The sequence below is a fragment of the Gossypium hirsutum genome, chromosome A07 (genome assembly GCF_007990345.1).
Source record: "Gossypium hirsutum isolate 1008001.06 chromosome A07, Gossypium_hirsutum_v2.1, whole genome shotgun sequence".
In the NCBI taxonomy this organism is placed as follows: domain Eukaryota; kingdom Viridiplantae; phylum Streptophyta; class Magnoliopsida; order Malvales; family Malvaceae; genus Gossypium; species Gossypium hirsutum.
The window spans coordinates 48,215,274-48,224,942 of NC_053430.1; the positions used below are offsets into that span (position 1 = coordinate 48,215,274).

A 9,669-nucleotide genomic window follows, 5' to 3' on the forward strand; every position below is an offset into this window, starting at 1 on the left:
ATAGCTCTCAAGGAAAACAATGACTTCCTACTTAATGCATCTACGACCAAGTTCGCCTTTCCTAGATGATAGTCAATTACCAACTCATAATCTTTTGCGAAGGTTCAGTTCCTTTTGAGTCATCAAATACTTTAGACTTTTATGGTAGGTGAATATTCGGCATCTCTCACCATATAGATGGTGTCTCCAAATCTTCAGTGCGAACACTATGGCGGTTAACTCTAGGTCGTGAGTTAGATAGTTTTTCTCATGTGGCTTCAGTTGTCTCGAGGCATACGCTGTCACCTTACCTTCTTGCATAAGCACGCATCCTAATTCATTCAAGGATGCATCGCTATACACTGCAAATTCTTTTCCAGTTTGAGTTGCACTAGGATCAGTGATTCAGTCAATAGTGCTTTCAGTTTTTCAAAACTCTACTGGCACTTCTCTGTCCATTCAAACTTGACATCTTTTTGTAGTAACCTCGTCATTGGAGTAGCAATCATGGAGACTCCTCTAAAAATTGTTTGTAGTAACTCGCTAAGCCTAGAAGGCTTCTAATCTCTGATACATTCTTCGGTGGTTTCCACTCAACATTAGCCAAGATCTTACTCGGGTCAACTCTAATTCCATCGCCTGACACGATGTGTCCCAAGAATCCAACCTCTTAGAGCCAAAACTCACTTTTTCTAAACTTGGTATCAATCAATATCGTTCAATTTCACATACTTTACGGAATTTTATTGTGCATAAATAGGACCCTTTTCAGTGCACAATATAACAAATATCTCATGCATTTAAATCATACATAAGCTTAATATCTCAACACATTATATCATTCATTCAAACTTTCTTATATCTCATAACTCAAATATGCAATTACAAACACAATTAGACATTCATACTATCAAACTAGCAATTTTGCCAACATGTCAATCTTTTAAGGCTCGAAACATACCTGGTTCGGCCATTCACAAAATCAATAATTTGGATATGAAGCCAATCCAAACAGCAAGCTAATTTATCAAATATAACATGATATTTAACATTTTCAAACAATTTTATGAGTTTAGGACCCACACTTTATTTTTCGCTTCCTCGCAGCACATTAGCGAATCTTCGAATTTTCCTTAATAATTCTTTAAACAAACCTAAACCAAAATTAAGTATAAATTCGATCAATTTACCATTAAATCAGCCCCATAAAACCCACTTATGAGTTCAAACCAATCTTTGAAATTATGACTACTTTATAAATCCAAAGTAGTCAAATTTCTTACATTCTATTGATGCAAACCATAGGTACAATCGTTCCTTGCCTTTACAGATGATTTGGGGAGTTTGGGTCAGCACCTATCATAAACCATAAATTATACATATTTTTATCCCATGTTTAATGCATTTTATAGATGATTTCTCATTATAATTGGTGAATTCGATGCTTCTAATGCTTTAATTTCATGTTTTATACTTAGGAGAGCATAAGAGAGCAAAAAGAACGAGAAATGGGCCAAAGACGGAGAAAATGGGCCAAAGTATGAAATCAACACGACTTAGACCTCCTCACACAAGCAGACCACACAGCCGTGTCAATTTGGCAGGCTCAAACACGGTCTGAAGTAATCAAAGATGGGCATGTCCCTATAGAGCCCAAGTTGAGTCCAATTCGGAAATGGCCAATTTTAAGGGCTTTTAGGCATTCCAAAGCCTATAAATGCACTCTAGAGGAGGAGAAAAAGTAGACGGAAAATAGGGGGTAAGAAATTACTCCAAGGAAGCCAATTGATCCATCTTAGGAGCAGGATTCATCATCAAGACTAAAGATCTCTGCTCAATTTCCCTTCAGGAGTTTTGGGTTTTCTTTATGTTTTGTATTCTTTATTCTTATGAGATGTTTTCTTATTTAGTTATGAACTGAAACCCCTAAATACCTAAGGGGAATGAAACCTAAGAAGAATCTTGTTATTATTTTCTGAATCGTATGATAAATATTTAACTTGTTCTTAATTATGTGTTCTTAATTTTGTTTTAATATCCTCAAATACTGATTCAAGAGAAGCTCTTATTCAGAGGAGGAATAGACCCTGCCTAAGAGTACATTTGTCATAATTAAGCGGAGTTGATTGCGCGCCTAGACATAGGGTGACAAGATTTTGTCGGATTAGGGTGAAACCTAATAAGGGGATCCATAGATCGAGTTAATGGATCCCTAGAGTGTTAATTAGAGAAAAGTCTCGATTATTCAATCTAGGGATTAGACGTTATCAGTCTTGAATAGGGATAATAACATAACTTAGGGATCTCTACGGAACAAGTTGAATGAATAAATCATCCGATTCGGAGCCAGAATAACAGGTAAAGTCTAGGTGGATTTTTCCTTAGGTATTGTCTTAAGTCAATCGATTTTTCCCAAAAGCAATTCCCCAATTCTTTTTTCTGTGTGTTCTTAGTTTAGATAGTTAGTTAGTTAAAACAAAAACCTCTTTATTCTTAGGCTAGATAATAAAAAGATACACATTACTAGTACTTTTAGTTCCTTTGGGTTCGATAATCCGGTCTTGCTAAAACTATACTACTGTTTGATAGGTACACTTGCCTGCATCGCGATAATAGTTCGTTCACGAGTAATTATAAATATTTAAAACCTATCACAAAACCACGCGATCAAGTTTTTAGAGCCATTGCCGGGGAACTGAAATATTAGAAACTCTCAATTTCTATTACTTTAGCCATTTATTTTTCTTGCAATTTAATTTTATATTATTATTACTTAATTATTTATTTTTTTCCGTCTCTTGGCAGGTTTTTATAGTTTATGACTAGAAGAAACTCGTCAGGGCCACTACTTTTAGATGAAGAAATCGATCGCACAATTCGTTGAAACCAAAGAGAAATAAGGCCAAGCTTAAGATACACGGAGAACGAGCAAGAAGACGATACTCAACCCCCAACCGAAGAGATGGCTGAAAACCAAGGCAATCAGCTACCTCCTGCAATTGCGGTTAATCAAAATCCTGCTCCACGCATTATGTATGATTAGGTTAAACCTTCTTTAACAGGAACTGAATCTAGCATAGTTAGACTTGTTGTAGTTGCAAATACTTTTGAATTAAAGCCTAACACTATTCAGATGATACAACAATTTGTTTAGTTTGATGGTTTGCAGGATGAAGATCACAACACTCACTTAGCAAACTTTTTGGAATTTTGCGATACATTTAAAATCAATGGCTTTTCTGATGATGCCATTCGTCTTCGGTTATTCCCTTTTTCATTAAGGAACAAAGCTAAACAGTGGTTGAACTCGTTACCACGAGGGTCAATTACTACTTAGGAACAAATGACCAAAAAATTCTTACTAAAATATTTTCCGCCGGTAAAAACGACTAAATTACGTAATGACATCTCTTCTTTTGTGTAGATGGATTCAGAAACCCTCTACGATGCATGGGAGAGATACAAGGACTTACTGAGAAGGTTCCCTCATCATGGGTTACCATTTTAGCTCCAAGTTCAAACATTCCACAATGGTCTCAATCCTTCGACTCGGCAAATGGTTGACGCAGCTGCTGGCAAAACCATCAATAATAAAACACCTGAAGATGCCTATGAGTTTATTGAGGAGATGTCACTAAATAACTATCAGTGGCAAGTCATGAGGACAAAGCCAATGAAAACAGCCGGTGTTTATAATGTCGATTCAGTTACCATGCTGTCAAATAAGGTAGAACTCTAGTTCTTCATAGGTTCACCCAGTAATGCTGTGCAACGCAAGTAGCGGTGGAACAAGTCATTTGAAATATCAACCTTATGGCCATAACATGGATAACGAGCAACTAAACTACATGGGTAATAATCCTCGACCTCAAAACAATCCATTTAGTAACACTTACAATGTAGGTTGGAGGAACCATCCCCATTTTCGTGGGGAGGCCATGGAAATCAAAGACCACAACATCCTCCGGGTTTTTAGCAACCACCCTACCAATAGGAAAAGAAGCCAAACCTTGAAGAGATGCTTTCAAAGTTTATACCAGTGTCAGAAACCTATTTTTAGATTACCGAGATAGCACTTAAAAATCAACAAGCGTCGATCCAAGGGCTCGAAACTCAGATAGGCCAGCTTTCCAAACTAATCTTTGAATGACCACAAGGTAGTTTGCCAAGTAATACTGAACCCAACCCAAGGGAACAACTCAACGCAATTAATGTTCAAGATGAAGAAGGATTTGTGGAGCTTGGACCAGAACCGCGACAAGAAACTATGGTAAGCAAAGGTCAAGGTGAAGTAGATCAAAATACAAACAAATCAGTAAATCTTAAATATAAACCTCGTGTACCATACCCCAATGCGAAAGACTGCTCAGATGAACAATTTAGTAAATTCCTTAAACTTTTAAAAAAATTACATTTTAACTTACCGTTTATTGAAGCTCTATCGCAGATGCCAAACGCAATGAAATTCTTAAAAGTGCTTTTAGCAAATAAGCGGAGGTTGGACGAGGTGTCGTATGTGGACCTAAACTTAGTGTGCTCAGCTATTCTGAAAAATAAGCTATCGAACAAACTAAAAGATCCAGGGAGTTTTATGATTCCTTGCTTAATTGGTAGTTTAGATGTTAATAATGCATTAGCTGATTTAGGGGCTAGTATCAACGTCATGCCTTTTAAAATGTTCAAGCAACTAGGTCTCGAGAAACCCAAATAGACTAGGATGAGCATTCAATTAGCAGATAAAACTATAAGATTTCCTAGGGGTATTATTGAAGATGTGCTAGTCAAAATCGATAAAATTATATTTCCCGTTGACTTCATTGTTTTATACATAGAGGAGGATAGCAATACTCCTATAATTCTAGGAAGGCCCTTTTTAGCAGTTGCTAAAACAATTATTGATGTTGGCACAAGTGAACTCACGCTTCGCGTAGGAGACGAAACACTCACCCTTCAAGCTCGCAATTCTTACAACACATCAGAAATTGAAGGTGATCGTCTAAACCATTCTATTCAAACTGACCACATGATACAACCCACTTTGTAAGAGATAAGTCCGAAGGAAGTACACGAGCTACTCTCGAACAATAGTAGAGGTTCTATTCATGAAGAACAAAGGCTGCAAGTAGAACAGCTAGATGAATGGTGAACACATAAATCAAGCACACACGATAAACCGAAACTATGCCAAAATGAGCCCGATACTACTCAAAATCAACTTAAGGTTGGTGATAAGGTCCTATTAGATGCCGCATATCCCCACATTATCACTACCACACCGAATGAGGAAATCCCTCTTACGATACTCAGTATTTTTCCATTCGGTATGGTAGAGGTGTGTCATTCCAAGTTTGGCACTTTTAAGGTAAACAACACCCGATTAAAACCTTATTTTGATGAGATTGATAGTAGGAATGAGGAGTATAAACTCCTCAAACCACCATGACTATTCACGGGAGAGGTAAGTTGAGCTTAGACTATAAATAAGCATTTCTTAGGAGGCAACCCGAGTACTAACAATAATAATTTCTTTAAATTTTGATATTTAACTCCTAACTTACTAATAGAAATCTTGAATACAGGTGTTTCCACAGAGACACGGCCAAGCATATGGGCGTGCTTATGGTCCTGTGAAAACAGGGCAAGGATTCCCCCAACACGGGCTTCGATAAAAGGCCACATCCGTGTGACATGGCCGTGGTCGAGCCCGCCAAAACAACACAGGCATGCGACATGCCCGTGTGGAAGAATCGTGGATGAACCTATTAAAACAGCACGGGCGTGTGACACGCTCGTGTCTAACACCTGTGGTCAAACCTGTTAAATTGACATGGGTGTGGGAGAAGCGAACGAAGATAGACATGGTCGTGCGACACGGCCGTATAACCCACACGCTCGAGGAACACTGGCGTGCACTAAATGTCAGACTTGCCTAAATTTGAAATTCAATCACAAGGGCTGAAATTGGGGAAACGAGCATGTGCCCTGGCCGTGTGGCCCAAAATCTATAAATACCCTGCACTATTCACTTTTTTTCCCATTCAAAAACCCTAACGCTAGCCGCGACAACTCCAGACGGCCTCTCTGCCACACCTGTGCGCCGTCTCCAACTTCATTTTTAGTGCTCAATCCCTCTCCCTTAGCGTTTGTTTACTTTGTTCACTTCTATTTTACTTATTAATAATGCTTATTGTTAGCATAATCTTCATTGCTTTCAAACTATTTGTCATTTTGCTCATTATTTTATCATTTAGTTTGCATTCTTAGGTTAGTTATTATACATTGCATGTTAAATCAAGTTATTAGGGAAACCTCATACCCATTACTTTACCATGCTCATTCTCATGATATTTCCGTGCCAATGTCTATCATTCAATTTGCATTTTTCAATTATGTTGTTAGAAAAGCCTCACTTTTTTGTCCTACACATGCCATTACTACGCCCATTTTAATACAATGATAAGGTTACGAAATTATTAGATTAGTTATTTTCGGTTGTGGCTGAAATTTTGGTTTTTATTTGAAAATTGCATTCCTTTTACTTTGACCACTCATCAAGTTGACTTGATCATTTTAAACACAAAGGTACCATGTCATCTTCACATGGTAAAAAGGCCGTCGTACCTACCTCGAAGAAGAGGAAGGGAGCGTCATCTTCCGCAGGTCCAACCACGGAAATTTGTCACCCCCTTCTACAGTTCCCCTGAGGGCTCCAAGAAGAGCTTTTCCAAATACTTCGGGCCCGACCCTTAATTATGGGCCGTTGCATCGAATGGGCTACCGTAGAACAAGTTCAGATGGCTGATATGATTTGGGCCCTCCTAACCATTGACCCTTGGGAGCTATTCTTTGGGATTATCGAGCTGACATACCTTGAGCTCACGATGGAACTATGTTCAACGTTCCATCTTCAAACTGTAATGACATACTACGATGATCCCGGCATGGTCCAATTTCTTCTAGGTAGATTAATCCGCCAGCTAAGCGTCCCAGAGTTCTGTGTTGCACTGGGCCTATATACGGAAGAGTTCAAGGAGGATAATGAACTACATGCTCTCAGTCGCCACATACACTTCTCTCCTTCGAAGTGCTAGCACACTTTGGCCCCTGACGCGGCCTCCTACAATCCTAGCCACTCCAAGGCATCAGTTCTTCCACCATCCTTGAGGTACCTACATGTCATTTTAGCTCATACAATTATAGGGAGGCGAGAGAGCTCTGGCGTCGTTAACACCCACGACGCCTACTTTTTATGGTGCATGTCGCAAAGACATGTCATCGACCTTGCTTATTTCATCGCCCTTACGATTCAGCACCAAACGGAGTGGCATCAAAAGGCGGTCATCTCCATTGGCCCTACGTGACTTGACTGGCGCAACACTTCGGGCTCCTCAACACCGCGGCTCAAGAATAATCCCTCACCCTCATCGGCCAGATGTCTCCACAAGGCATCTCGAGCATGCTTAGCATGAGGATGATCGAGAGGCGTCGAGGAACCTACCCACCCCAGTATCGTCTCGCCCAATCTACCGAGGAGGAGGCCTATGAGGACATTCCTGATGATGTCCCCCCACAGCACGAGGACCCACTGACTTAGCCACCACCACCGTCTCGTCCAGTTCATGCGGCGACTTCATATGCTGACATCTCTGAGTACCTCACTCGATTTGAGCAACAGTGTTTTCAACGATTTGACAACATTGATGCTACTCTACAGCAGATTTTTCAGCACCTTCATATCTCATCGCCAGTCCCACCTCATGAACCATCTAGCGATGAAGATGTTTAAAAATATTTATTTATTATTTTATGCTTTTAATTTTTATTGAAACTAATTTTTATTTTTATTATAATTTATAAATTTTATTTTTAATTATTAATTTTGGTTATTTCTTTTTGAGTAATTATTCTCCCTAATATCCACTAAAAAGTTCCTAATTTTATCACAGTTATATAGAGCTCTTAAGCTCATCGTCACATAGGAACTAAAACTCCACCGGGAAAGGTTCTCCATGACTGCCATGTCCTGATCGACCACGACCATAGCTATCACTAGATATAATATTCTTTTGGCGTAGGACTTATGGACTAATGAAACTCTACGACCGTCGGAGTATCCTCCCCACTCTCGAACTGATTACTCTCTGAAACTCTAGTTCGAGGAATTCATCAAACAGGAAGTTTCACTTCTCTCCCTATCTTATTTTTATACTTTAATATCTATCTTTGTACATTGAGGGCAACGTACGTCTTAAGTGTGGGGGCAATATTTATTTCACTATCAGAAAAATCCCTGACTGATTGCCTTGTTCTCTTGAAAAGCTTTCATATTATATTTTGGATAAATTTTAATTGATTTATGATTTTGATTGATATATCTTGAATTAGAACATAGGCATTTATGCATTGATTGTTCAAACTTTAAGACATTAGAGAATCAACCATGATGAATTAATTTTTAAGAATTTAAAATTATAGGTTGTTTCCCCAAGTCTAGGTATTACTTTGAATTGGAATTCACGAGTCTAAACATCAAAAAGCCATAATTTTTGTGAGATTTTTGAGCCTTTTAAGCATCTATTAATCCTTTCATGTTCACTTTTATTATTGCTTTGAGTGCATCAGTATTGAACTGTTATTCTAGAACTTGCTTGATTTTGCATGTCGAGACCACACCATTTGATTTGATATGTCAAAATGATTAAGGCACTTAGGATTAACCCACTCATGCCATGAAAAGCCTACCTCCACAATTAACCCCTAGTAAACCCCCTTGAGCCTAACAAGCCATTCCTTGTATTAACCTCAATATTAACCTTTAACCCATTATTTTTGAAATCCCCTAAATTAATTTGATTCATATTGACTTGAAGAAATTGCTTAGCTATGTCTTCTTTGATTGTTTAACTTGTTCTTAAAAAAAACTATATATACATATATGTAATTTCATATTCTGAGAAGAAGCTCTGTTGTACGCAAGTGAAGATTAACTCTTTTTCTAGTTAGGTAATTTTTCAATTCAATCTCAATTCTAACCCTTTCTTTCAGGTTGTGACCACAAACCCTAGCCAAGCCTCATTACAACCCTTTAAAGACCTTTTAATTGATGTATCATCTTAAATTATAGTGGTGGAGATTTGATTTCCATGCAAGCCTATGGTAATGACTTTTCATTATTGACTATTGAGTGCTTCATTTATTGTCCTTAAACATCTCGAGTGATTTGAGTGAATCTTTAGTGAGGATGTAAAACTCTGTGATATTCTAAATCAAAGGTAATTACTTAGATGAGGGGTGACACCTATGTTTGCATGAATAAAATGCTCAACTTGGAATGTTTGGCACTTTTATGTTCTTTTAGTTGAATTGTCAATGTATAATTACTTATGGATTAATGTGAGATATTATTGATAGAAATTATAAGTTGAAAAGAATTTATTTTGATTATGAGTTGAGAGTTTTGCTTGAGGACAAGCAAATGCTTAAGTGTGGGGGTATTTGATAAACCGTAAATTATACCTATTTTTACCCCATGTTTAATGCATTTTATGGATGATTTCTCATTAGAATTGGTGAATTCGAGGCTCTTAATGCTTTAATTTCATGTTTTATACTTAGAAGAGCATATGAGAGAGAAACAAACGAGAAATGGGCCAAAAACGAAGAAAATGGGCCAAAGTACGAAATCAACAC

General features: G+C 37.9%; 1 non-coding gene across 1 annotated transcript; it reads right to left on the reverse strand.

Moving 5' to 3' along the window:
* Nucleotides 1-3,370: 3,370 nt before the first annotated feature.
* Nucleotides 3,371-3,477, reverse strand: LOC121204149 (small nucleolar RNA R71). The gene has a single exon (XR_005899077.1). It is a non-coding gene; the product is annotated as a small nucleolar RNA R71 (small nucleolar RNA).
* Nucleotides 3,478-9,669: the final 6,192 nt, after the last annotated feature.